Raw genomic sequence first — 27,928 nt, 5'->3', positions numbered from 1 at the left:
CACTGACAAATAGTGGAAAGCTGATAAGCAATACACTAAACAAATTTCACTGAACTCACAATTCAAGTATCTGCAGTTTAACAAGCTACACTACTCGTACCTCTCCCTAAGGCATATGGGCTGTATGTTCCCGGACTTGGCAATGGAGTGTTTGCACTGTGTGTCCTTCTACACATCATGAGAGAATGTGCAGATACTAAACAAACCTGAACTGAGGTGCTGTCCCAAGTGTCGGACCGCGTGGGTAGGGAAATTGCTCCTACCCCAGGACTCCGCTTGCAAGGGTAGATGTCAAGGTTGAAAAACAAACTTGAGTGTTGTATGATAGATCTAGTGCTGACCTTCTACAAATGTCTTATTGCAATAGCATAGAAGGCCTTGTAACCCCCCTCAACAACGTAGTGGCTCACGGATCTCCAGGAGTTGGCTATAGCAGAATAGCCAACTATACATGTAACAAGTCAAAGGACGAGCTATTCAGGGGGTAACACAATGGGGTGCCTACGTTATCAAACTAGGGCGCAGACTTGACAGACTGCTTTGAATGCAATTACCATGTCAGGAGACTGAAGGTGGGGCCATCTTCTTGGGATCTCAAAGGGGCTGAGAGAGCAGGGAGATGAGGTGTCCATGGAACTGAGCCCAGACCAGCAACCAGCAATCCCAGGCACACAGAACTACTCAGTGGACTAAGGTAGTGGAAATAAACAGCAGACCACACGGGCATGGATGTCAGTTAGGGTCCCAAGAAGATATAAAATGACACAGGGTCACCCTATGTTTTGATTGTTAATTGGTTGTACTGGTTATTCTTTCTTTGCATCCCACAACCAACGGATTGCTGCCAACCACAAGGAACAGGAAATGTGTCAGCGCAACCCCACTCTTCCATGTTGTGAATCACCGCACAACGCTGTACAAGGGCAGTGCGTGGATGTGGAGGTCATCCTCATTATCATTACCGAGATGTGGGATGCGGGTTTGATGATGGTTGGAAACGTTACACTGTGGACTGAACATGTAAAACTAAAGGTAGAGCAATTTACAAAATAAATTACTCAATGATTTGTCAGTATATTGTGTGAGTTTTGTTATGAAAAACGTGGAGAAGTGATTGTAATTTGCCTCTATGCATGAGTTCAGTGCCCGCTGCCCATGACAATCTGCAGTGCCCTCCAGGACATGACCACAGGGTGTGTTGGGTTCCCTTGTCCCCACAATCCATAGCGAACATTCTTTGGATTTGACCAGTGTGTGTTCGAAGCCGGGTGTGTGTTTGATCTTGCCTTGGGCTCAATCTCTCTTCCACAGAGACCTCCTGCTGATTATGCTCTTGGCCATGTTGTTCAGTGTGCTCTGAGTGAAGTTATGGCCTATGGTCAGGCCTTGCAGCCAGTCTCCCTGCTTCAAGAGTGTGCTGGACATAATTGTGTCTATAATAGCTGAGAGTGTGTGCACGGTGCGGCCTTCAGCGGGGATGTACAGTCATCCCCCCTGCCTCCAGAGCCTGTAGGGCCTGGCCTTTAACTGTGCCCAGTGCATGTAAGTGAAGAGCACGTATATGATCAATGATACAATCAATGAAGCAGTAAACAGATGTGCAAAATAATAACTGTTAGTGCTTCAATGAACTCTATCATGTCATCAAATATACCAACCTTCTATCCCTGCAGACGGCAGGCACATCCTTTCATTCTTCTGACTTTCACATGTTGCTCTCCTATAGTTATGTGTGAAACTCCCAGTTGCTCTATTGGGTCCAAGCCATATTTGCAAAGACTTTAAATATATAATAAATACATAAATCGTGATGAGATATTTGATGTTATTCGTGGCATCATCTGTGATGTAATACCTGATGTCATCGGCGTGAATACATAATAAATGCTGTTGCAATTATGTTCACTGACAAGAGACCTATCCTTGTAAAGATTATTAGTATTTGAACCTTTCAAACATATAGAAACAATGTATAAATACAGAAACAATGCTGTTTTAATACACTCCGGAAGAAAACTGCAATTTGCGGTTGCCCATGATATCATCAATGACGTCAAATGTCACCAGTGATGCCTGTCTTTGATGGGTCATTGCTCATGGTGTCTATGTGTGTAGATAATTCACACGCACATACACACAAACACACACACACCCCAACCTACCCAACCCTACCCCCATTTCCACTGCTTCTCAAAGGAGCAACCGTTTGCAGCTTCAGTGATGTCATCATTGGTGTCAGTGTTGGTATGAGTTATAATGTCACATTGATGCCATTTATTATTTCTTTCTGATGACATCTTTGTATGAAAACTGATCTTATTTTCTTGTCAATTTCATAGCAGTGCGCAAACATGAAAGTTCTCCTTGAAAACTGAGCATCGATTGCAGTGGAAACTTGTGCCCCCCCCCCACAGCAAAGTACCTGGAGGGGGGCCCTACCCCCTAGACACAGTCAGGGGCCTCCCGGCTGTGCACATTGTACTGTGCTGAGGGGGAATTCTGGAGCTCAGGAATCCTCCTGCATTGCAGGGGCTGTGGGGGCCTCTGTCACTCCACTGATCGATTGGTTATTGTCTTCATTCTAGCTCATCAAGTGCACTTAGACACTTGGGGCAGATTAACTGATATTTGGTGCAATGCAACACAGAAGACAACTTGCTGCTTTGAACTGCGTCAAATGGAGAAGGGAGGAATGCGTCATATCTCCTAAGATATAGTGCATTCCTGATCTCTCTCTGCACTGGTGCAATTGTGGCTGCCAAATGCCAACGCAGGCACCCTTTCACCATGGTGCAACGGTTCCTGTGTTAGAGAAAGGCTTGTTTTTCTGTAGGAAGGGACACCTTCCTGTACAAAAACAATCCTCTAAGGCTTTTTCCTCTTTCTACATGTGCTGCAGAATGCAGCACACGTAGAAAGACAAAAAAAGGAGGAGCAATACATATTTCTCCTTGTTATGCATCCTCTGGGAAGGTGTACCATTTTCACACATTCCAAGGTTTACTAGTGTTAGTTGATCTGGTAAAGTGCCAAGAACCATGGATGGATGCATGAGAACACCCACGGTCCACCCGTGGAACGCCATCAGAGGGCAGAGTAATGCAAGACAGTGACTTGCGTTGCCTTGCATTACTTGAGGTTTATTATGCCATGCAGAGCTATGCAAGGTGTGTGGAATAGTAAATCTCACTTCAGCGTTTGCATTGCCCTTGCGTCACCTTGCGTGACGCAAAGGCAACGCAAGCCCTTGATAAATGTGGCCCTCAGCCAACATGGCATGATGCACTAGCAGTATATACTTTAATGCTCTGTATTTATGTGACATAAAATAGTCATATTTTAAAAGCATTAACTATTTTTGCATAATCAATGTGTTTCTGCCTGTTTCTTTGCATTTATTGGGGCTGCATCCATTGATTTGTACTTAGCTAAATTGCACCAAGTTTAATAAGTGTACAGCGATCTGACACCTGAACTGGTTTGGTCCGAGCTCAAAAAAGGTATAATTAAAAATATATGAATTTAGTTTAAGCACCTAGGCCTCATTGCATGATTGATCCAGCGGGGACAGGAGGTACCGTGCTGTAATCATTAATTCCGGGTAATTCCTATCCTTCTCCGTGTTATTCTTAGTTTTCCCAGTCGATATGGAAAAGAAGGGAACTTGCGTGAACCAAATTTAACAGGATCTGAGCATGGAAACATTGAAACACACTGGATTCCCGTCGTATAGTACTTACTGCCCATTCAAGTTATAATCGGTCTAATGATGAACTTCTCCGCATAGCGAGTTTAGCAAAAATGTCATTTTTTATTCTGTACGCTAGGTGGGAGTATTTTCTAATAAATAGAAAAATTTCGTGCAACTCCCCAGAGTTTATCTTGAAATTGCAACTATTGCTCGTGTTTTGTCCATTTTAAATTGCTTGCCTTCCTATTGATATATCTTCTCTCAGAGTGAAAATGTTCAAAGTAATAAACACAGTTTTACAAAAAACATTATATTCTTACATTGGTATTCACGTGATCACGATCACCTACACTTTACTTCAAGAAGCGAGACAATCCAGCTGGAATTAGGGGTGGCTGCTTTGATTGCAGGTCCTTTTCTCACTGAAAAGCAAAAATTATTCTTTGGAAAAAAAAGCAACAGGAAACGAACAGAAATTAACATCTTGAGCACTGCAAAAAATATGCAAGTTGATGAAATCGAAAAAACACAATTCTCATCTTTTCTGATGAGAGTGAGAATGGTGACATATAATCAAGGAGACCAGTGGGACGGAAATCAAGAACATTTACTTTCCTTAAACTTGTTTCATATTGACCATGACACGGCTTTCCTCTGACGTTTTGAAAATGCAACATTAACCACACACGATATCTGTAAAATTATTAAATAAAACAAAGGGACATGTAAAAGAAACAAAGGAACAGCAATGCACCACCTAAGCAATCTCATGCTTTTCGACAGTATTGCAATAATGGCAACAGTTTACAACTGGCAAGTGGGAAATTTTGACTAAAGAAAAGTCGGGAGAATGCAGTGTTCCTACTGACAACGTGGAAACAGGCAAGTTTCGGCAGTAGTCAGGTGAAATAAACCTATTTTTGCTTCAGAATTTGGGACTCTCCTGCCTGAATCGAGTCTGCTCGCATGTATGGTATTGGACTAGCGCACTAAGGGCCAGATCTATGGAAAGTGGCGCTGCACCTAGTGCAGTGCCACTTTCCCTGCGCCCCTTAGCAACCCCGTGCCACCACCATGTGTACGTCATATTTAAAATATGGCGCACCATGTCACAGGGTAGGGGGCAATAGCGTAATTTTTCATGGCACTATTGATGTACTCTGCAGGAGTAGCGCAAAAATATTGGTGCTACTCCTGCAAAGTACATAGGTACCCCTTCTAAGGAATGGAAGCCCCCTTTTAGCAGGCGTAAAATGTGCCGTAAAAAAAGTGCAAGGAAATCTCAGAGATTTCCTTGTGTCATTTTTCCGGCTCCCCTAACGGGGGAACACCCCCATTTGCATACATTATGCCTGGAGCAGGCATAATGTAGGGCAAAGGGTTACAGAGTGGCACAGTGCATGCATTGTGCCACTCTGTATATACAGCGCAGGAATTTCGGCCTTGTTGGGCCACATTAACTTAAAAAATAATGATGTAAATATGGCGCAAGGTGGCACTAGGGGACAATAAATATGCCCCTAAAATATCTAGCAAGGGCCTGTATGAGACTATCTTCTGTGGCTGAATGGCTTCCTGAAGGCCCCAAATGCTCGCAGAAGCTGTCCTGCATGCGCCAAAACTCTGAACGCAGTCTCATTTAGAGGTTAGGTTCCAACCCTCCTTACCAGGTGCGACTTATTGCATCCTGTTAGTGACAGCTTAATCCGACCTGTGAATGTGTAAATCTCACTAGCAGTGAGTGACACGTGAAGTTTCCGGGTCTCACTATTGAGTTTTTGCTGCAGGGCAGCGCATGCGCTGCTCTGCGTCAAAAGGGAAAGGGCAGCAATGTGCCATAGTAATGAAACATGGTGCATTCCTGTCCCTTCTGTCTGAGCAAAATTGGTGCCTAGCGCCAATGCAGGCACCCTTGCACCATGGTGCAAAGGTGTCTGCGTTCTTGCCAAAATGTATTTTGTGCACGAAGGGACACCTTCCTGCACAAAAACAATCAAGGGAGGCGTTTTCCTCTTTCTATGTGTGCTGAAATAAATAAAGTAAGTTATTTCTCCTCGGTACGCCTCCTCTGGCGAGGCACCCAGTTCTGATACATTCCCAGGTTTGCAGATCCTTGTAAATCTGGGAATGTGTTAAAACCCATTGGTGCTGGGTGGGAAAACCCACTGCAATCCCCATGGAACGCCTCCTTGATGAAGAGTAAGGCAGTGCAGTGCTTTGCGCTACCTTGCCTTATTCCATATCTGTGAGGCCAAGGAAAGCTGTGCCGGGTGGCTTTTCATCGCCTCTTAGATATGATTGAGAGGGGAAGGGGCACTGTCCTAGTCTGTGCTCAGGGCACCTTTAACAAGGTGCACTGGGTGCAGATCAGGGCAGTGCACCCTGTTATGATCAATGTGCTGCCCATAAGACAGGGGTAAACAAACAGCCGCCTTTTGGGGAGGGGCACACTGAGGCCCTCATTCTGACCTTGGCGGGCGGCGGAGGCCGCCCGCCAAAGTCCCGCCGTCAGGTTACCGTTCCGCGGTCGAAAGACCGCGGCGGTAATTCGGACATTCCCGCTGGGCTGGCGGGCGGCCGCCTTCAGGCCGCCCGCCAGCCCAGCGGGAAAGAGGCTTCCACGATGAAGCCGGCTCGGAATCGAGCCGGCGGAGTGGAAGCTGTGCGACGGGTGCAGTTGCACCCGTCGCGTATTTCACTGTCTGCCAAGCAGACAGTGAGATACTTGTAGGGGCCCTCTTACGGGGGCCCCTGCAATGCCCATGCCAGTGGCGTGGGCACTGCAGGGGCCCCCAGGGGCCCCGCGACCCCCCCTACCGCCATCCAGTTCCCGGCGGTCGGACTGCCGGGATCTGGATGGCAGTAGGGGGGGTCGGAATCCCCTCGGCGGCGCAGCAAGCTGCGCCGCCTTGGAGGATTCAATGGGGCGGCGGTACACTGGCGGGAGACCGCCAGTGTTGCCGGTCCGACCGCGGCTTTACCGCCGCGGTCGGAATCCCCATTGGAGCACCGCCGGCCTGTCGGCGGTGCTCCCGCGGTCCTCCGCCCTGGCGGTCTTTGACCGCCAGGGTCAGAATGACCGCCTGAGTGTGTGCCAACTCTTGGTAGTGCACAGTCAGTGCTCCTCCTGACAATATTGTTGCCTCTGCGCTTGTGTCCACAGTACGACGCAGGCACAGACGTAAACTATTTCCCTCATTACCATGGAGCCATGCACACATGCTAATGAGGAAACATCTCCTTTGTGCACAGGCGACTGCAATACCAAAGTGCCCGAGGACGCAGAAAGTGGATACACATTTTTGGGTGCTTCCTCTGGACATTTAGGCCCAGATTGAAGAGGGCCTAGTGCCTCCTTGCACCACATTAGCAAAAACATTTTTTTAACACTAATGTGGCCCAACGAGGCCAAAATCGCAGTGCCAGACTTACAAAGTGGCGCAGTGCATGCATTGCACCACTTTGTAACCCCTTGTGCCACATTATATCTGCACCAGGCATAATGTATGCAAGGGGGCGTTCCCCATTTAGGGGGGCCAAAAAATGGTGCAAAAAAACCTAAAAGATGTATTTGCTGCATTTTCTGCAGCATTTTTAATGCCTGAACAAAGCAGGTGTTAAAAAAATGCACACCATTATTTATAATGGACCTCAAATGTGCTTTACAGGATTAGCGTCACATTTTATTATGCTAATCCTGCAATGCAATAAACTAGTATCAAAAATGTCGACGCTAGTTCCCTAACTACCGCCATGGTGCGCCGTATGTTAAATATGGCAAACATGTGGTGCCGTTATAGGGGTGCTAGGGGGCGCAAGAAAAGTGGCTCTGCATTGGATGCAGAGCCTAATTTAATAAAGCCCTTTGTTTACTGCACGGAGCCATCTGTTTCCTTTCTTCTGGATTTTAATTCATGTTCCATTCCTCAATACACCACTCTACTTCTACATCTACCACAAACCCATATTTTATGTTTGATACAGTAGGAATATTAAATATATTAAATATAGCAGCAGAAAGGTAAGCAGCATCAAATACTGGGAAATTGACACATTCCCCTGTTTGAGCTGTTCCCATTGTGACAGTGTTATTAGCTATCTATATACCGGACATAGGATAAAACTGAAATAATTTACGGCTTTTGATACTGATCATTATGTGCAAATTTTGGAGTACTTGTGTGGCAATAGTTATGTAAGCAATATGGAAAGGAAAATGAAAACTCAACCTAATGACCAGGAAGGGACAATGACCCTGGGAACATCAAATTACGATTTTAGTGCATTTTAACATTTTGATAGCCAGGTCATAGATTATTTTGCAAAGTGAGGTATTTTGGATAAATCTTTCAGATGTAAGGTAACCTAAAGACCTACATGGACGCTGGTATCTAAGTATCTTTTTTTAAATAATACAATGGAAATCAATCAATCAATCAGTGGATTTGTAAAATGCAGCTAATCACCTGGTAGGGTATCCAGGCGCTGGGGCTGGAGGGCTCAGTCAAATAGCCAGTTCTTCAGTGCCCTTCGGAATTCCAGTAGAGAAGAGGAGGTCTGTAGTTGCAGTGGAAGGTTGCTCCAGGTCTTGGCCGCTAGGTAAGAGAAGGAGCATCCTCCTATTCTGCTGCGGTGGATGCAGGGTATGTAGGCGAGAGAGAGGGACGCAGAGCATAGCTGTCTTGAGGGATGGAAGGTGAGGAATTGGTTGATGTAGGCGGGTCCCTGGTTGTGTAAAACCTTGTATGTGTGGATCAGTAGCTTGAATCAGCAACTTTTCTGTTGAGTCTTCTGCGTGGGAGTTGATAGGTGATCGATGGGGAAGGTCAAGGATGAGTCCAGCACCTGCGTTCTGCATGGTCTGGAGTTTTTGTAGGAGGTTGGTGGAGGTCCCTGCATAGAGAGGTTTGCCATAGTCGAGTCAGCTGGTGATGAGGGCCTGAGTGACGGTGTGTTTTGTGTCCTGGAGGAACCATATGAAGATTCTTCGTAGCATGCGTGGGGTAAAGAAGCAGGCAGAGGAGACTACGTTGATCCATGATCTGATGGTCAGTTTACTGTCTAGGATGTTGTAGAGTTTTCTGGCGTGTCCCGTAGGAGTGGGTGAAGGTCCTAGATATGTGGCCACCAGGAGCTGTTCCGGGCTGTGGCCTTGTTGCCAAAGATGAGTGCTAACAGAGTTCAGCTTCAGACAGTTGTTTTTCATCCATGTTGCAATGCTTGTCATGCACCTGAGGAAGTTGGTTCTGGTGGGGTCTTCAGAGATGGAGAGGATGAGTTGAGCAGCGTCTGCATAAGATATGATGTTTAGTCAGCGGGATCTGATGATGTCGGCCAAGGGGGGTCATGTTGTTATTGAAGAGGGTGAGTCTGAGGGATGATTCTTGGGGGTTGCTGCAGATGATGCCCTTGGGTTTGGAGATGAACAAATGTAAGCTGACCTTCTGAGTTCTTCCAGTGAGGAGGTAGGTGATTAATTTGAGTGTGTCTCCTTGTATTCCGATGTCGCGTAGTCTATGTGGTGAGATATGGTTTTAAAAGCTGCTGAGAGGTTGAGGAGGATGAGTGCAGCTGTCTCTCCTCGGTCAAGGAGGGTTTGTATGTCATTGGTTGCAGCTATCAGAGCAGTCTCAGTGCTGTGGTTGTTGTGGATTCCAGACTGAAAGGTGATGAGGAGGTGGTTATGTTCCAGGTGTCTCGTGAGCTCCCTGTTGATGGCTTTCTCCAGGACTTTGACCAGGGGTGGGAGCTGGTTCCATCTAGTCGACAAGTGGTCAGAGAAGGAGGTGGTGAGGAGGGGTCTATCTTTGTGGGCTGAGGTTCCAGGTTTCTGTAGATGGTGCTGATCTTGCTGTGGAAAACGTTTGCCAGGTTGTCGCAGAGTTCTTGAGAGGCAGTTATGCTGTTTTCTGTGGCCGTGGGATTGGAGAACTCTTTGACAATCTTGGAAAGTTCTTTGTTGTTTTTGAAGCTGGCATTGATCCGATCTGCTAGGACATTCATCTTCCTCTCTCTTATCATTCTGTGGTTGTGGGAGGATCTGAAGGTGGTCCTGTTGATGGTGTTCTTGCTTCTGCAGCATCTTCTTTCCAGTAGCTTGCAGTCACATTTTGCTGTTTGCTGTTCTTTGGTGTACCATCTTGTTTGTTTGCTGGATCTGATGTGCAAGTTGGAATTGATGGGGGCTACGTGGTTGGCGCTGTTGGTTATCCAGGTGTTCAAATTCTTGACACACTGGTCCAGGTTTGTTGCAGTGTCTGGGTTGGATATTTTGAGGTTGTTGGTCCACTGGGTCTGTGTGACTTTGTCCCATCTGTGGTGGGGGGAGGGTGTTGGATGGTGTGGTGGTGGAGGTGTGCTAACTGGAAATTTTGAAGTGGATGATGGAGTGGTCAATATAAGTGAGTTTGGAGATGTGGCTGTATTTGACTCATTTGCTGGAGGTGAAGATGGGGTCCAGTGTGTGTCCTGCGGTGTGAGTGGGTTCGCTGACGAGTTGATTGATGCCAATGTTGTTAATGATTTTAAAGAGGTTGGTGGTGTTGTTGTATCTGGGGTCATTGAAGTGGAAGTTTAAGTTATTGAGGGAGAAGTAGTCTTGAGTCTATGGCAAGGGGGGCAATGAAGTCAGTGATGACATTACAGGATTGGTCCAGGGAGGCTGTCAGTGAGGGTGTCTCTGATGGTGGATTTGCCATTGGTTTGCAGAAATAGAAAAGCTTTAACATTCGCAACTTCAACAGGAACTAAAAAGACTGTGGGAATGAAAACCAGGAATCATGAAGATTTGGAGATGACAAGATCAAACCATGCATCAGGAGGGTTCAGGAAAAACGAACATTCACATGTTTATTAAGCAGGGCATCAGTGGGACTTGCACGTAGGATTATTGTTGTCGCTTAGACACCCAGTAGCATAAGATTGGACATTTTGTGTGTTTTTCTTCCAAACAATTTATGCTCACTATTGATAGTTAAAGGATTGTAGATCCTCCTGAAGTATTGCCAGTGGCAGATTAGATGTATGGCGGACACCAAAATAGGAATCCTTTATATGTCATAAATCGAACATTTCCTTTTGGAGTCTAAAACTGATGGAAACGTACTCAAAATGGAAATCCATTCGGATTAAAATTAGTTGAATCAACGGAATTGGAAATTATTCAGCTGTACAAAGCGGTTTGTAAGAGAGATTTTACTTTTGCAATCCATTTTAGTTTCCTATTACTTTTTGCCACATTTTATGTGCATTCTGTGGGTGATAGATGTCTCAAGTCGAAGAAAATGTTCAGTTTTACAACCCAGTAACGAGGGGGGTACTTCTTAATACATCTAGCCTTGCCTTTGTTGTGGCTCATTTTTAAATGTACAACAGATCTCAAGAACTGCCAGAAATGAAGGCAATGCTAATATATAACGAAGGATGGAGGCGCAGATTGGAAAAAGGAATAGAAATAGGAATGTTTGAAGGAAGGTTGTATTTCAGTCCAGACACAAGATACATCTAACCCTTTTAATGACCATTTCATTCTAGAACCTATGCATCCTAAACTGCACATCATAATACTTTATTAGAAAACGTTGAAGCATATCTGTTCTCATTCAGCCAAGGTTTGCTGTAGGAACATGGATTATACCAGTCAACAAAAGTTTTTTTCCCACTTCTTGGATCTCTAGATTTGACCTCTGCTTTGGTGTGATGTCCCACAGGGAGTTTCACTACTTGTAATACTCTGCTAACACTGGTTCTGCGCTACAACTTACCCTGCCCACATTTTAAAACAAGGTAAACAGCTTGGAGCTGCTAGTGTAAATTGGCTCTGGGTAGGTTGCAGTTCACACATGTAAAATGGGTGTAGAGGCTAAGTGAAGGTGACTCTTGCAATGCTCACCTTGTGATCTGCACTCAGGTAGGCCCCTGGCAGTTGAAATGCATTCTAAATTTGAATTGCACCTAAAGCACAGTGATGCAGGGACCGCATACTTTAAATGGGCAAAAGAGGAGTGAATATTTTTTTTGGCAAAGCATACTCTGTCCAGTGATTTGACAGAGTGTTCATTTAATGGCTATATTGGATTAAATTTAAGTTTTTGATTGGCACTTGGTACGGATGCTTTTGTTGGTTCAGCACTTACATTTACATGTGTCTGGAGCTACTATTTAGGCTAGGCTTGCCCTTAGTGAATTCCATCACTTATTTGTACATGGACTATGCTTTCCACTTTTCATTAGTGAGAATCACTATTTACTGGACTGCATGGGTGGAATAATTGCTGCCTTCTTTGCTGGCACATCTAAGGTCCTCTGCACAACAGGCCCACATTCCAGAGGAGATTAACGTCTGCCTTGTGGAGGAAGCAGGTTGTGCTGGAAGTCCAGAATCCTGTCTCCATCTTAACCCCAGAGGCCCTTTTGCAAGTGGTTAATGGGAAGAGGATAGTCCCAAGGTTGGCACAAAACTAAAGAGGCCTACCTGATTCTTTATTTGGAAAATGAACCATATTTATATCCTCTTCCATGCACTGGAGGGTAGGATAGCTAATGGGTTGTCCCCAGATGACAGTGTGGTGGAATGACCCATGTGAGCGGATAATGTAGGGACAGAGATGCGGTAGCAGAGTTAAGGTGAGTGGTGTTCTACCAATGGCTAAGGTCTGCACCTCCCTTTACAACCACCTGTACAGTAAGAAATAAATGAGGAGAGAGTAGGGCTAGTTTAGCTGTTGAACCCTGCTAGGAGGATTACTGGGTGCTACCGCTCCTGGCTTGTACTGGCTTTCACTGTACTCTCTGTTGTGTGTGTGATGTTACTGGATTTGTAAAGCGCTTTGATTACCTCGAGGGGTGTCCTGGTGCTTGGGGGAAAACACAAAGACAAGATAGCCAAGTAAAGAAAAAGTCAGCTTTACTATCTCACTCAGATTGATTGAAGTGAATTTTAATTCTAAAAAAGCCATGACTTTAATGTGAGGAAGGAGCAAGCCACAGACAGCTGGCAAGTTCATTTCAAAGCTTAGCCGTTTTACCCGAAAAGGCTTGGCCACCAGACTGAAAACACAAGCAGGGGAGCTCTGATGAGGGTTCCATACGTGATTTGTCCACTATTGGTCCACTATGATGAACTACCTTGAACACTAGGCAGAGGGATTTGAAAATAACCCCTTTTCCACTGGAAGCCAGGGCAGAGATGTCTGGAACTCCGAGGCAGGCGAGAAGTGGAGAAGCCCCAGAGCCAATCTGGCCACTGCATTTTGTACCCTTTACAACTTATTTAAAAGGCCTCCATCCAGCCTTAAGAAAAGAGAGTTACATTCCTCATGCTGTGGCATAACGAAACTTAAGCCCCCTCCCCTGCAAAGTACTTGTAGGGCGCCCCCTCCTCCCCGGACCCAGTCAGGGGCCTACTGCCCATGCACAGTGCACTGTGCTGAGGGAGCCGCCTGGAGCTCGGCCCCCTGAACTGCGGGGGCCTTTGTTACACCACTGCCTCTAGGAGACTAATAATGGTTGCCTGGATCACCACTTGAGGGACAGCATCAGGAGGAAAAGATAGAATCTTCTTGTGCAACATCAGTGGGAAAAAGCAGGTTGCTGCAACATGCCTTACCTGACCCGCAAGGGAAAGATTAGGATCCAGGTACACCCCCAGATTTTTGACCACCTTAGCTGAGGATGGCAAGGTCAACCAAGTCGTAGGCCAAAAGATCCAATCGCAGTGAATCTAAACGTAAATGAATGTTTTATCCACAACACCCTATCTTGTCTGAGGTATATTTACGTGAATTAGCCTACAACCATTTCAACACCACTGACATACGAAGATGGCAGGGTTCTAAAGAGTTAGATTCAACTCCCTCCAACGTGATAGTTAACTGTGTATCCTTCTCGTAGTTCATGCACTGAAGGCCAAATGATTTATGAGTTTTACTAGTGGGTGAATGTACATATTGATGAATGTGGGGCTGAATGTTGAACCCCGAGGAATTCCACGACTGAAGGTCTTACACTCTTAGACATAAATGGTGGTAAAACTACTTCCTGGTACCTGTCATTTAGATAGGATCAACACCAATCCAGTGCCTTTCTGGATAGGTAGCACTAGTGTCCTGATTCTCCTCCATACCCAGTGGTAAACAGATGTGTACTCTGTGATATTCTGGGCCGGACGTAGACTGGATTTGCACTGTGCATGGTGTAGAGAAATGATCAGTGCATTACCTGTCACTGTAGGCAGCTTGATCTTTGGGCCCTTGGCTCGGTTTGCCCTCGGTTGCTCCAGCAATGCCCCATCATGATGAACTAAACTCTGCAAACCTGGTTAAAATGCATGCAGTGGTTGCAGCACAATTACCTCTGTAAGTTCAAACTCTTGTGCAGCTTGTCTTTACCACTTATGCCTCCTGAGGGCTGGGTCACCTGTCAGTGCAGGAAGAAGCTGACTGTGATCAGCTGTTGTCAAGTTAAGTTTCGGCGCTGAAAGAAATATTATCCCCATGACCGCTGAAAAATAATGCTCATCCATCTTAACGCCGCAGGCTGGGGGTTTCAGTGTGCGTCAACTTGAAGACATCAGTAGTCTGAATTCCGAATCCCATGCTTCTAATGGAATTGAGAATAGCATGAAGAACTGTATCCGGCAAAAAACGGATCCACGGTTATTCACCATTCCATGGGAATTCATTTGGGATAGGCAGATTTAGATTTGATGACCCCCCCACAGAAATGTAAATTCAAGCCATCCTGTGTAACTGCACCTAAATCGGGGTGTAACTGTCATTGTGTTGCGTTGATGAGTTCTGACTTTAGCCTACAGCACTATCCTCAGTACAAAGTCAAATGCAAAAAATGATATACCTGCTCCCAATTTGGGTGCAATAATACTAAGCCCGCAGAACACTTGAGCTAAACGACCCCAATTGTTATGATTGAGGACCAGTAATCCTTAGTTGCACTAGGATGCCCCAAAGCAGTTCTCAGAGCTGTCAATTTACACTTAGCCATATCGGATAAAGGAGCAACAAAATATTGTGATCACTGAACCTCCCACTATGTTAGAATGGCTTGGGGGTCTTAAGAAGTGGTCAATATTAGAAGAACTACGACTTGTACAAGTCAGAAAGGATGATAAATGAACATAAGACTTGCAAGTGTGTCTCTGCCAACATTGAGGGAGTGCATAACGGATAGGCAATGTGCAATCGGACACATAAGGCGACTCCTTCCAGGCTTTAGCCGCCCCTGGGATATTTGGGGACCATTCCAGATCTATCGAGCGGGATTGGGGCCTGGGGTGCAGGGGGAAGGGTACAATCGTTAACCATGTGTGAGAAGCTACAATCTAATGGGATTTCCTACCTTGGCTAGTGGGTCTACTGCACCCCCGTTGTGCATTGTTGTGTTGAAAAGTAAGTTTGCAAAGGCCTGTGTCTACTACTATATTATCTACTATTGACTTCCTGTTTGCCTTATGCAGCTGAGGTCAGGCCCCATCAAAGGACTTGCTGGGAGCAATGAGCATTGTTAATGGTATTGACGTGGGTTACTTTGTCTGTTTGTAGCTACTGCAGGGGTGGGGTCCCTGCCGTGGTAGAGGTTGGACATGAAGTGGAGCGGGAATTGAGCCAATGTACACTGTTTATTGATGTTTGAGTGTTGCCATTGTATGCTTTAATGTTAATAAATATTTCAAAACCTGAAAAAAGACAATTGGAAGTGTGGAAGCTCTCCTTCCAGATCCCCTAAAATGTTCATGCTCATAGGCCATCGTGGGTACACTCATACCGGGCAAATGAATACACCTGAAATACGTTTATACAATTGATACAAAAACAGAAAGGTCTGTTTTCCTGAGATGTGGTGTGTGGCCGCAACCAAAGACCCCTACTCACTTTTTAAATGCGGTAATGAGCCTTTTTTGACCCACAGGTTGAACTCGCTGGATTTTATACATTTAATGTATATGATATGAAATGTTCTATCGTGCTTAGACCTGTTAGATTGACATTTTTAAATTTATGAAACAAAAAACAAATATATGCACAAGAAATATCATGTCTTGAATTGCTCAGAATGACAATTTTGGAAAGAGTGACTGTTGTAGGACTTCTGTTCTGTTATCTGACAGACTCACAGAAATAAATGATGTTCTTCACTTTCTTGTCAATGAGGTAAATGTTATTCTCCTAAGTGGTTCTGCCAAGTTTTAACATCTGATGGACATTACATTGTAAACCAGTTAGGAGTTAATGCCCTACTGTATAAACCAAACACTCTGGTCATAAAAGGAAAAATTGCTAATGTGATGCAAAACTGAAAAAAATAATAAAATTACAGCACGGATAGCTAAAAATAGCGAAAAATAAAAATTGCGACTCGCATTTTGCGAGTTGATGCGACTCGCAAAATGCGAGTCGCAAATTGGAATGCCAGAAAAAAAAGCGATCCGATTTTGCGACTCGCAGCCGGACTCGCAACGCTGTGTGCGAGTCTGCAGTTTGCGAGGTCGCTGTTTGCGAGTGTGCAAAAAACAAACTCGCAATTAGCGAGTGGGTGTCGCAAATTGCGATTACCTTCAAAATTGCTTGCAGATGCAGCAGAACACTCCAGAAAGCATACCAGAACACTCTGGAAACACTTCATGGCACATGATGATGACATCACAGCCAGGAAGTTAACAAATACACCTGGGAGGAGGGCTCAACAGTGAGCAGTGTCTCTGCCACTCACAGTAGGGTGCTGAGGAGTGGTAGGCACAGCACCATGGACGCAGCAGGGACCAGCCAGGCTGGCAGGAGGGGCAGGAGATAATAGATAACAGCCAGGACAGATTAATGTGGCACATGGCGTTAATGTGCCACATGACTGGTTGGCATTTTCCTGCCCATGGACAATTTCAACTTGTATATAGTTTCTTCATGACATTAATAAAACAGTTATTTTTGTTCCACTTAACAAATGGTTAATAGGTGAGTATGGTGGGAGTTGACACGTACCGTCCAAAATATTGCGTTGCAATGTGGTCCCGTCTCAGTCTGCCTTGATTAGCTAGACTCCTATCCCCATGATGGCGATGTGGTTGTTCTTGCTCTTCATCATCAGGATCTGGGTCTGCAGGGGTGAGAGGTAGCCCACGTCGGGTGGCTATGTTGTGGAGGATGGCGCATGCGACCACAATTTTGAAAGCAGTAATGAGGGTGTATTGGAGGGCGCCTCCACTGCGGTGGAGGCATCTGAATCTTGCCTTCAGCAGTCCGAAGGTGCGCTCGATCAGGTTCCTGGTCCTCTTATGCGCACTGTTGTATTGCCTCTCTGATTCAGTTCTGGGTGTTAAAAACGGAGTCATGATCCAAGGCCTGAGAGCATATGCACTGTCACCTGTTGGGCACAAAAGTACACGGTTAGATTGTCGTGCACAGTGACCTGTGTGTATGTCTGCAAGTGTCTGTGGCTCTACCTAGGAGGTAACCGTCTCCAAATTCCCCACGTTCCAGGCGTTGATGTATCCCACTATGCCTAAAAATGTATGAGTCATGGGTACTGCCAGGAAACTTAGCTACGATGTCCGTGATGACATAATGGGCATCACAAACAACCTGTATGTTGAGTGAGTGGGTACACTTCCTGTTGCGGAAAATGTGTTCCAGATTAGCAGGGGGGCATATTTGAATGTGTGTCCCATCTACACACCCTATGACATGAGGAAAGTGGGCAATGCGGTAAATGTCCAGCTTGGTGCTGTTAATTTCTGCCTCATTCCTTGGTAAGTATATGAAGTGAGACATGTGCGTGACTAAGGCATCTAGGAATGCCCTGAGGAACCTTGACACTGCACTTTGGGATACCCCACCTGCCACGGCAATGACCCCCTGATAGCTCCCTGAGGCCAAGAGGTGCAGTGCGCATAGTACTTGCACATGCGTAGGGATGGCGCAGCCACGCAGAGTCTTGTGTTCTAGCTGTGGTTTCAGTAAATCTATTAATTCTAGAATGGCTGCGCTGCTAAGGCGGTATTTGTCATAGATCTCCTCTTCAGTTTGCTGAAAAAGAGTCTGCCTGGTTCTATATATCTTCTCCTGTCTGTGGCCCCTCCTCCTCCTCTGCTGGGCTGCGTAGACTCTCCTCCTCACTGCTATCAGGTATATCTCCGCCATCTTGAGTAACCCAGATGCCTTCTGGGTCTCCTTTTATACTTTGGTAATGGTTACCACCTGCTCTGAGTTAGTGGTAAATGGGACATGCAAACTGGGCTTTTTGCGACTAGTCGCAATTTGCGAGTTGCAATTGCATAAGGTTTGCGACTCGCAAATTGCGACTTGCAATTTGCGGGTCGCAAAATGGGGTCGCACCGGATGCGACTCGCAAACGGGTCCCATCGCTTTTTGCGAGTCGGAAATGGGCTTTTTGCATCCCATTTCCGATTTTGCACTGTCGCAAATTGCGATTCGGCCCGTTTGCGAGTCGCAATCGTTTGCTACATCTGGCCCAAGGTTCTGTTGGAAATCGTTAGGGGTGAGTGTGTAAATTCTTTCATGTCGTAAAACTGGAGTAATTCGTGGATATTCTCGCAGTGCCTGGTCGAAATAAATATATGAAATAAATATATGAAAGTCTCTAGCTTACCCCAAAACACGAATCTGTTATATCTTGTAACTAACCACACAGTACACTTGATTTTGCCGCTCCAGGTCATTATTCTACTGGACATTAACCTAGGATTGTTTGTTCAACTTTCAACAGTTTAATTTTATGTTCTTGGGATGATCCAGGAAACATATAGATATATTCCGTGCCCTTGGCAGTAATTGTTCCCTATTATCAAAGACATTAGCCTTTTCATACTAAAGAAGGAAACAAAATTGCTTGAAGCGTGGTGTAGTCTGGTGGAATAATTCAGAGGTATAATCCTATGCTGATGGGATCTCGGAAGTCAGATGGACCCCTGGAAATTATTGAGATCATCAGGTAGATGGTGAAGAATGGCATGTGCTTTTCACATCCTGTTGGTCACCGCAGAGTCGTGAGCTTATTGCCCACACATTCTCTAGGACAAAACAGCTTCTCATCCTAATAGAGATTCCTATACTTTCTTGGAATGCTAATGGTCTGGTCTCGTACTTTTTTTTATTCTTCTGACTGTATTTACCTTTTTAAAAGATTCAACTATGTTTTACTGCAATAGACGATGTTAATGGTGTTGATTAGTTTCTGCAGTTTTCGTGTGTTTTCTAAACATATCTACATTCTAGAACGTGGGGTTCATTAATATAAACTTCTTAGAGGTTGATTTGGATCATCTCACTTTCTAGGGTTCATGGAACTCTACCCAATGCTGAATGGCCTAGTTCCGAGCCTCCTTTTGTAGCACTCATTTTTTAAAGAAATTGAAACTTTAATTTGGAAACACCAAGGGGCATATTTATACTCCGTTTGCGCCGGAATTGCGTCGTTTTTTTTTACGCAATTTCGACGCAAAACTAACTCCATATTTATACTTTGGCGTTAGACGCGTCTAGCGCCAAAGTCCATGGAGTTTGCGTCATTTTTTAGCGTGGACACCTACTTTGCGTTAATGATATGCAAGGTAGGCGTTCACGTTTAAAAAATTTACTCCGAGGCATGTGCGCCGTATTTACTCTCCCGGGCAAAATTCACGCCCGGGAGTGGGCGGGTCAAAAAAAATGACGTACGGCCGCTTTTGCGCTGTTTTTTAGCATCTGCAAAAGGCAGGCGTTAAGGGACCTGTGGGCTCTGAAGGAGCCCAGAGGTGCCCTCCCATGCCCCCAGGGACACCCCCTGTCACCCTTGCCCACCCCAGGAGGACACCCAAGGCTGGAGGGACCCATCCCAGGGACATTAAGGTAAGTTCAGGTAAGTCATTTATTTTTTTTTTTTTGTGGCATAGGGGGGCCTGATTTGTGCCCCCCTACATGCCACTATGCCCAATGACCATGCCCAGGGGACATAAGCCCCCTGGGCATGGCCATTGGGCAAGGGGCATGACTCCTGTCTTTGCTAAGACAGGAGTCATTTCTACGGGGGTTGGGAGTCGAAAAAAATGGCGCAAATCGGGTTGAGGCGAAAAATTTGCCTCAACTTGACTTGCCCCATTTTTTGACGCCCAAGCCCTATATCCCCCTACGCCGGCGCTGCCTGGTGTACGTCGTTTTTTTCCACGCACACCAGGCAGCGCCGCCGGCTAACGCTGGCTAACGTCATTGATTAAATACGGCGCCCGCATGGCGCTTCAGAATGGCGTTAGCCGGCGCAAATTTTTTTGACGCAAAACTGCGTTAGCGCAGTTTTGCGTCAAAAAGTATAAATATGGCCCCAAGACCCTTTCTGTGGTGATGTTATTGTGATAAATGGAGATTGCAACTCTAGATGTAAAGCTGCTTCACTAGACAGTAAAAGAAATGTGTTATGGGACATTCGTAGAAATCGGTGAATCAAAGAGGAGATGAACTATTAAATCTAATGTAGTGCTGGAACTATTAGATATTGAATGGTAGGCTGGAGAAAGGTGACAAGATATTTGTCAGGATTCGCAGGTTTGGAGTGACTGAGGCCCATATTTATACTTTTTTAGCGCCGCATTTGCATCATTTTTTGACGCAAAAGCGGCGCAAACTTGCAAAATACAATTGTATATTGTAAGTTTGTGCCGTTTTTGCGTCAAAAATTGGCACAAATGCGGCGCTAAAAAAGTATAAATATGGGCCTGAGTCTGAAAACAATCTATCACACTCCCGAGAACTTAGCCCTGCCTGTGCATGAACAACCATGAACAGCAGAACTGAACTCTGGAGCAGATAGCTGGAATGACTCAGCCTAGCCACACATCTCTCATACTTCCAATAGCTTTTTCAAAGGTGAATGCTAAACATATGCTGACGGTAAATAAAGGAACGTTTTATTATTTGGCTTAAGCATTGAAGAGCTCTGAGAAAGAGAGTATTGGTGAATATGCAGATCAGCGTCATAATGGTGGGCGCGGAGAACCTCAGCCAGAAAGAAGAGCAACAGTAGAATCCTGGTTGATAGCAAGCCTAGAATTCAGGGAGCAAGACAGAGTTCAGGCAACCACTGAGCAAACACAAACAAACTCCTAATCCAGGAGGCAAGTCATAGTTCAGGTAGCTGGCCAACAAACAGTAACAGATCGTAATTCAGACAGCTGGTCAGAGAAGGGGACAACAGAATAAAGGTGAGGATGCAACAACGATGAACAAATTGATAGTGAAGACCCCAATACAACGTAGAAGAGCTGTTAGGCTAATTCCCAAGGGAACAGCACTGCTTATAAAGCCCTGTTGCCTCTTATAACATGGGAGTCTCTCCTCTGACCTCCACCAGTGATGATCCTGATGTCCTAACCACCATAGATAGGTCCTTCACAACCTTCCTGGCTTTCTCAACCATGTTCATTAGCAACCAGTCCCAAAGGCAAATCCCAGAGTCTACATAACGTTCTTATTCCAGACACTGATCACTTCTTGATTTTACATTTCCCTCTGAAGAATACTTTGTACATTCTCTCCCGTTACCATCACAGAGAATGTCGGGACAAATCAGTGCCTAGGTTCTGTAGTACAAGAATGTTCTATACGTGTGCACAGAGTGAGTTAATTAGACAGACATTACTCTCAAACCTTAGAAGCCCATCAAGAAGAGAGGCCTTTTCACAGAGAAAACCCTTTCATAGGGGGTGAAAGTGGTTAGTGGAGATCATATAATCTGAGACGAGACTAATCTGAAAAAGTTGGTTTTACTGTGAACAGACACCAGGATCCTGGTGTTATGATATTTGATGGTTGAACTAAAAGAATTGGACTGTATGGAAAGAATGACAAAAACAGTAGGTAGTTGTGAGGTGTGTAGTTTGATTCTCTTAAGCTTTTACAGAGAGAAGAAAAATCCTCTAAACTTCCCTGGTATATTTCGAAAGAGGAAAACTATAGGAAATAATTTTGGGGAGATTATTTAGCTCACAATGGGAAGGTAAAATAGTGAGAAGCATTGTGCAAAAGTGTCTCAGCATGAATTTTTTTAAAAATGGTATGTTAAGTTATGTTATGTTAGGTAGACTTGTAAAGCACACTAATCACCCGTGTGGGTATTCAGGTGCTTGAGCAGATGAGTGGGTGAATGGTCCCCATGGAGTTATTCAAAGAGCCAGGTCTTAAGCCCCTTGCAAAACTCAAGAAGTGAGGAGGAGGCCCTATTGTGTTGGGGGAGTTTGTTCAATGTTTTGGGTGGAATGCATGAGAAGGAGCAACTGCCTGTGTGAATGTGGTGGGCTGTATGCGAGCAAGAGTGAGGTAAAGCATAGATGTTTGGTTGGCTGGTGAAAGTGTATGAGATTGTTGAGGTATGTTGGTCCGATGTTGTGTAGGGCTTTGTAAATGAAAGTGAGCTGTATGAATTGGCTGCATTTGTTGATGGGGAGCCAATAGAGTTCCTTGAGGTGCAGTGCGATGAGAGTGTGGTGTGGGAGGTATAGTATGAATCTTGTGGTGGCATTCTGGATGATCTGGAGCCTTTGTAAGAGTTGTGTGGAGATTCCAGCATAGAATGCATTACCGTAGTTGAGCCTGCTTGTGATGAGTGCTTGGGTGACAGTCTGTCTGATATTCTATTGCAGCCTTTTGAAGATCGTATGTAGCATGTGTAGGATGTGGAAGCAGGAGGTGCTCACTGCGTTGATCTGTTCAGAAATAGAGAGTTTGTCATCTACCATGATTCCCAGTTTCTGGTGTAGTCAGTGGGTGTTGAAGTTGGTCTGAGCTCTGGCGGCCACTAGGTGGTCCCAGAGGAGGGCTTGCTACCAAAGATCAGGACTTTTGTCTTATTGGATCTGAGCTTAAGGCGGTTTATTCCCATCCAGTCTGCTCCCATGGTCATGCAGTTGATGAATATGATTCTGGAGTTGGTAGTCTTTTCCGTCAGAGAAGAGATGAGTTCGGTGTCATCGGCATATGAGATGACAATGATGCCTTGAGTTCAGATGCGTGGTTATGGGGGAATGAATGAAAAAATGTTTGTAAGAAACAAGTGGAATGTGGAGGAAGGGGTCACTGAGTCATGAATTTTGATGATGGTTTCTGCTGAAGTCACTACTTATCCATATTTTAATTTTCCTGCAAGTTGTCTGCCAGAAATGTAGTTTGACATAAATATGGTGTCCTATATGCCTTTCACACAAATATTGTCCTACTGAGTGTACATTTTCTGTTATTAACTTCAGTGGGGTGATACTTGTGCATAGGATATTTAGGGCAGGATATTTATGTCCAACAATATTCTGCCTACTATATCCTGGTACCACAGTTCTTATTCCACTGATGAATGGGTGACTTAAAGTTGATTTCTTTTCTGATGGTGCATGAGGTACTAAAACCATTAGTGAATCAGCTGATCAACTGAATGTCATTTGTAACATTTTCACAACCGACATCATTTTCTAGGTCAGTGTTGTGATCAGCTAATGGGACTTACATTACTAGAACACAGCTCCAATTATAACTCCAAGTTTTTTTCTAAGGCCAAAAGGCTCAAAAGGGAAAAGGTGCTGCTTGACCCTCCAGTTGTCCCAAAAAAGATCACCAGCAAAAAATGTTATCTAAGTTTTCAGCTAGAAGCTGAGAGAGTAATAATAATCAGACATTCTACATGACATTTCACAAATGTTGCTAAGGAATGGTGTAACATCATGATGTTTCCCTTTTTTACGCAAAATAGAACTAGAAGTATGTACAATAAAATAAAAAATAAATGAGTGGAAACAATATGGCCCTGATTTATTCCAAAGTGGAGCAGCGTGGTGCTGCACCAAAAATAGCAGCGCCACGCTGTGCCACTTTTGAAACTCAGGGATGCACCGTATTTACAGGAATACGGGCCACCCCTTCATTTTCTCCTGCGCCGGTGCTGAATTAAGCTGCCTACGCAGGCATCCTTGCACCATAGTGCAAGGGTGTCTGCGTTGAGGGCATAGATTGTTTATGCGCAGGAAGTTGCCCCTTCCTGTACATAAACAATCTATAATGGTGATTTGGCATGTCTATGTGTGCTGCAAAATGCAGCACACACAGAATTACCAAAGCGTCATTTTGGAATGATTGTTTATATACAGGAAGGGACACCTTCCTACACATAAACAATCATCCAAGGCATTTTGCTCTTTCTATGTGTGCTGCGGAATGCAGCACACATGGAAAAAAGCAAAAAATGAGAAGGAATAAAAGCATTCCTTCTCATTTTGGCAGGTGTGGCATTAGCTTTTGGCGCTGCCAAATATTTATTATTTGTCATAAATTTCGGGCAGCGTTAAAAGCCCACTGCAACACCCATTGCACGCCCCTCTGACACAAAAAACTGTGTCGGGGGGGCCCATATTTACAAGGAGGCATAACGCCACAAAAAGTGTCATTACACCTCCGTGTAAATATGGAACAGTGGTTAGTGCCACTGGTGATGCTCTGGTGGTACTAAGTGCTCTTAAATCCGCCCCTATTTATCTTAAAATGTTAATACGCTAAGGGCCATATATATAAAAGTGAGGCTTTGCGATTTTCTAACAGCAAATCTGTAGAAATCACTATTAGGGAATCACAAAATGAGATTTCGGTAACCGCAGATTCCACTAATAGCAATTTCTATGGATTTGCAATTGCAATTAGGAAATGGCAATTTTGTCAATTACAAAATTGAGATTTCCTAATAAGAAATTGCAAAATAGGAAAAGTAGCATTCTGGATGCAGAATGATTATGTCAGACCAGGAAGTTAAGAAATACAGGGTGTGGCCACAACCCAGAAGCCTAGAAAGGTGTTGGAAGGAAGGAGTGCACCTTCTCGCACTGCTGGCTGTGGAATACCTGTGCATGAACCACACCATGTCCAAGGAAGATGAGGGCAAGGATTCTGGGAGCAGGAAGCACAAGATCAGGTTTTTTAAAAGGAGCTGGAGATTCTCACAGAAGAATGTGTGGCACAAATGGACCAGCTATTTGGGAAGGCCTCATTTACTGTTCCTGAGACCCAGAAGACCAAGAAATGAAACAACATCTTGGAGAAAGTGAACTCTCTTGGTGTCACACAGAGGAGTCGAGAGATCACAAACACGGGTATGACCTGAGATCTCACACAGAGGAGAAGGTGGCTAGCAGTATGGCTGAGGGTCGTGGCACAGGTAGAGGACCATCAAAACACCCTCTTCCCACATCCATGAAGACACTCATTGAGGGGACACTGGAACCTGAAAGTGTGGTGGGAATGTCAAACATAGACACCTTCAATCCTGCAGGCACCAGCCAAGGTAAGTCAACATCCCTTTACTCACTTAACATAACATAATGTTAGTAATTCCTCAAATAAAACATCACAGCAAACAAAACTTCATTGATATGCTTGAAGTACAACAAAGTTGCATGCTATACTGTGTGCTGCTGACTACAATACACATATTGGTACATTGTAAACATGCCACAAACACATAAAGCACAGTTACAACAATAATATGAACAGACATTAACCATTTATTTACAGTAACTATTTACATGCATTTCCACAGATCACACCCATGACGTGTCAGAGACAATTAATGCTGACGAAGCTACTGACACATATGTGGAAATGGAGAACAGCACATTACCAACTCCTATGCCCATTACTCCAACTTCTAGGACAGCATCTGTTGCACCACTACCAGAGTTTGTGGATGGTAATGAGGAACAATCCCAAAGCGGGGACACAACTATATGTGTGGGCAGGTCACACAGACACCGTAGAGGCCAACCAGCAACAGTCCACAATGACAATGTGTCAGACAACGTATCAGACAATTCTCCTCTGTTTGTTGGTCTAGAGACGTCTGTCATCTCTGTACAGCGCCTACAAACCAAACAAATCAAGACTGTTAATAGACATCTGTAAACCATGTCAAGGTTGATGCAGCAATTGCAGATGGATTGATGCCATGGAGAAGGAGAAGGAGAAGGAGCAATGTCCGCAACGATGCAGGCACAGGCAGTACCTTGCACACTTTGATGCCCTCATTATTACATTAATTGATTGGCAGTAGCCACAACAACTCTTACAAGGAGGTCTGTAAACATACAAAATGACTTGTGGCACAGCTGTCAGGATGTTGCACATGAGCTGGTTCAAGTGACCACAGTACTTGAAAACATACAGAGCCACAACCTCTCTGTTCCCAACATTGTGCCACCACCTGAGAGTGAAGATGGCTCTAGCATCAGTGCCATATCTATGGAAGTGGGATGCTGTACTAGGCATACATGTCAAATGTTTTCTGGATCCACCATGTCCCCACTTCCACAGGCCAGTGTTGCTGACAAGGCATCCAACTGCAGAGGCCAGAAAAAATTAATACATTGAACACTCAGTCATGCATCTACTTTTTTTTGTTTGTAGTGACATACTTTGTTGCCTTGTTGACACAATGTTACATCCGCAATGGCAGTTGATTTAGGAGCGATACTTAATTGTCACAACCTGAATAAAAGGTGATCTTTCAGTTATGTACTATGCATTTCCACAATGTGTGGTGTCCATTTCTTAGATTTTGTAATCACTCTTACCTCAAAAATGGCTCTTGGTGATCTCTGTGCATCGTGAACGACCCTCTGCTACACTTTACCCATCCTACCTTACCTGTAGTGGTGGTAATTCCTTTTCTGAGTCAGATTCGGGCTCTATGGTGATGTTGTGCAGACCCTTCCTCATGGCGATATTGTGTATTATAACACACGTGGTGATAATCTTACAGAACGCCTCAGGTATGTACAGTAGTGCTCCACCAGTCTTGTGGAGGCAGCAGAACCTGGACTTCAGTATTCCAAATGTTCATTCAATGATGGAGCGTGTTGTCTTGTCTGCCCTGTTGTACTGCCTTTAACTTCTTGTTCTTGGAATCAGGTATGATGTGAGTATACAAGGATGCAAGGCATATGCACTGTCTCTTTAAAGATCATGTGAAGGATAAACCATTAGGTCACATCACACAAACAGTTCTGGCCACTGTATCTGCAAATTTCTTACTGAGTAGAAAACCATCGCCAAATTCACCCTGTGACAGTCAGTTACATGTTCCACTATGGCAGAACATGAAAGAGTCATGGGTGCTGCCTGGATATCTGGCCCATAAGGTCTGTTATGATACATGAGGCATCACACACGATCTGTACATTGAGTGAGCATGAGCTTTACCTGTTTCTATAGATGAATTCATTTGCTGAAGCCGGACAAATGGCAACATGTATGCCATCAATGCAGCCAATTACACTGGGGAACCGTGCTACCCAGGGAAGCATTAATTTGGCCTGTTGCAAATATTGGGGGTATTTGGGAAATATATATGTTTGTTAACTTTGCTAACCACGATGTCCAGAAACCTGCAAAAGAACTTGGAAAAAGCACTTTGTGACACCCCCTGCTACTGCTATGACCCCCTGATGACTGCACAAAGGTAATAGATGTAGACAACATAATACCTGAACATGTGGTGGGGTTGCATTGCACCTGATTGTTAGGGTCTGAATCTGAGGTTGTAACTCATCAGATAATTCCAGGATTACCTCACTACTAAGTCTGCAATTCTCATGTATTTCCTCCTCTGTTCAAACAGGGTAACCCTGACCCTAAATATCCTCTCATGTCCCCTCCTCCTTCTCTGCCTGCTGGCCAAAATCCTCATCTCTCTCGCCAAAGCATATGGGACCGCCATTCAGACAGAGTTAGATGCATTTTGGCTGCCTTTTTAGGTCTAGCGTAGCAGCGCACAAGTGGTGCTTTCTGATGTGTAATAATCTATTTGTGGGGTTTAACCACGCCCACTTCACGCCCATCACTTTAATTCGTTCTTGGGCCTACCTTGCAAAAATCCCTTGATATCCTTGGTAAATGCTTTAGTTTGTCCTGCCTTGTGGCGGATTTGCACCGCCTTGCAGTGGTTTTGGCACCGCCTTGCAGACAGACTCTTTTACATGGTTTATTGCACCTTTGCCGATATGCTTTAGTGTGACGCACAATTTTGTAATTTTGTCCCTCCCCTTCGCGTTCCATCGCATTTTAAAGTTTGATACAGCGTTAACGCGATCGGGTATTGGAGCGCCTTGCATGAGCACCAGTTACATCACATTGTTTTCCTTCACGCTCCATGGCAGCGGGACGACAGAGATGCTTTAGCTTTTTTTTATTGGGTTCACTGTAGTGGTTG

The sequence above is a fragment of the Pleurodeles waltl genome, chromosome 5 (assembly GCF_031143425.1).
Source record: "Pleurodeles waltl isolate 20211129_DDA chromosome 5, aPleWal1.hap1.20221129, whole genome shotgun sequence".
In the NCBI taxonomy this organism is placed as follows: Eukaryota; Metazoa; Chordata; class Amphibia; order Caudata; family Salamandridae; genus Pleurodeles; species Pleurodeles waltl.
This window is presented reverse-complemented; position numbering follows the sequence as displayed.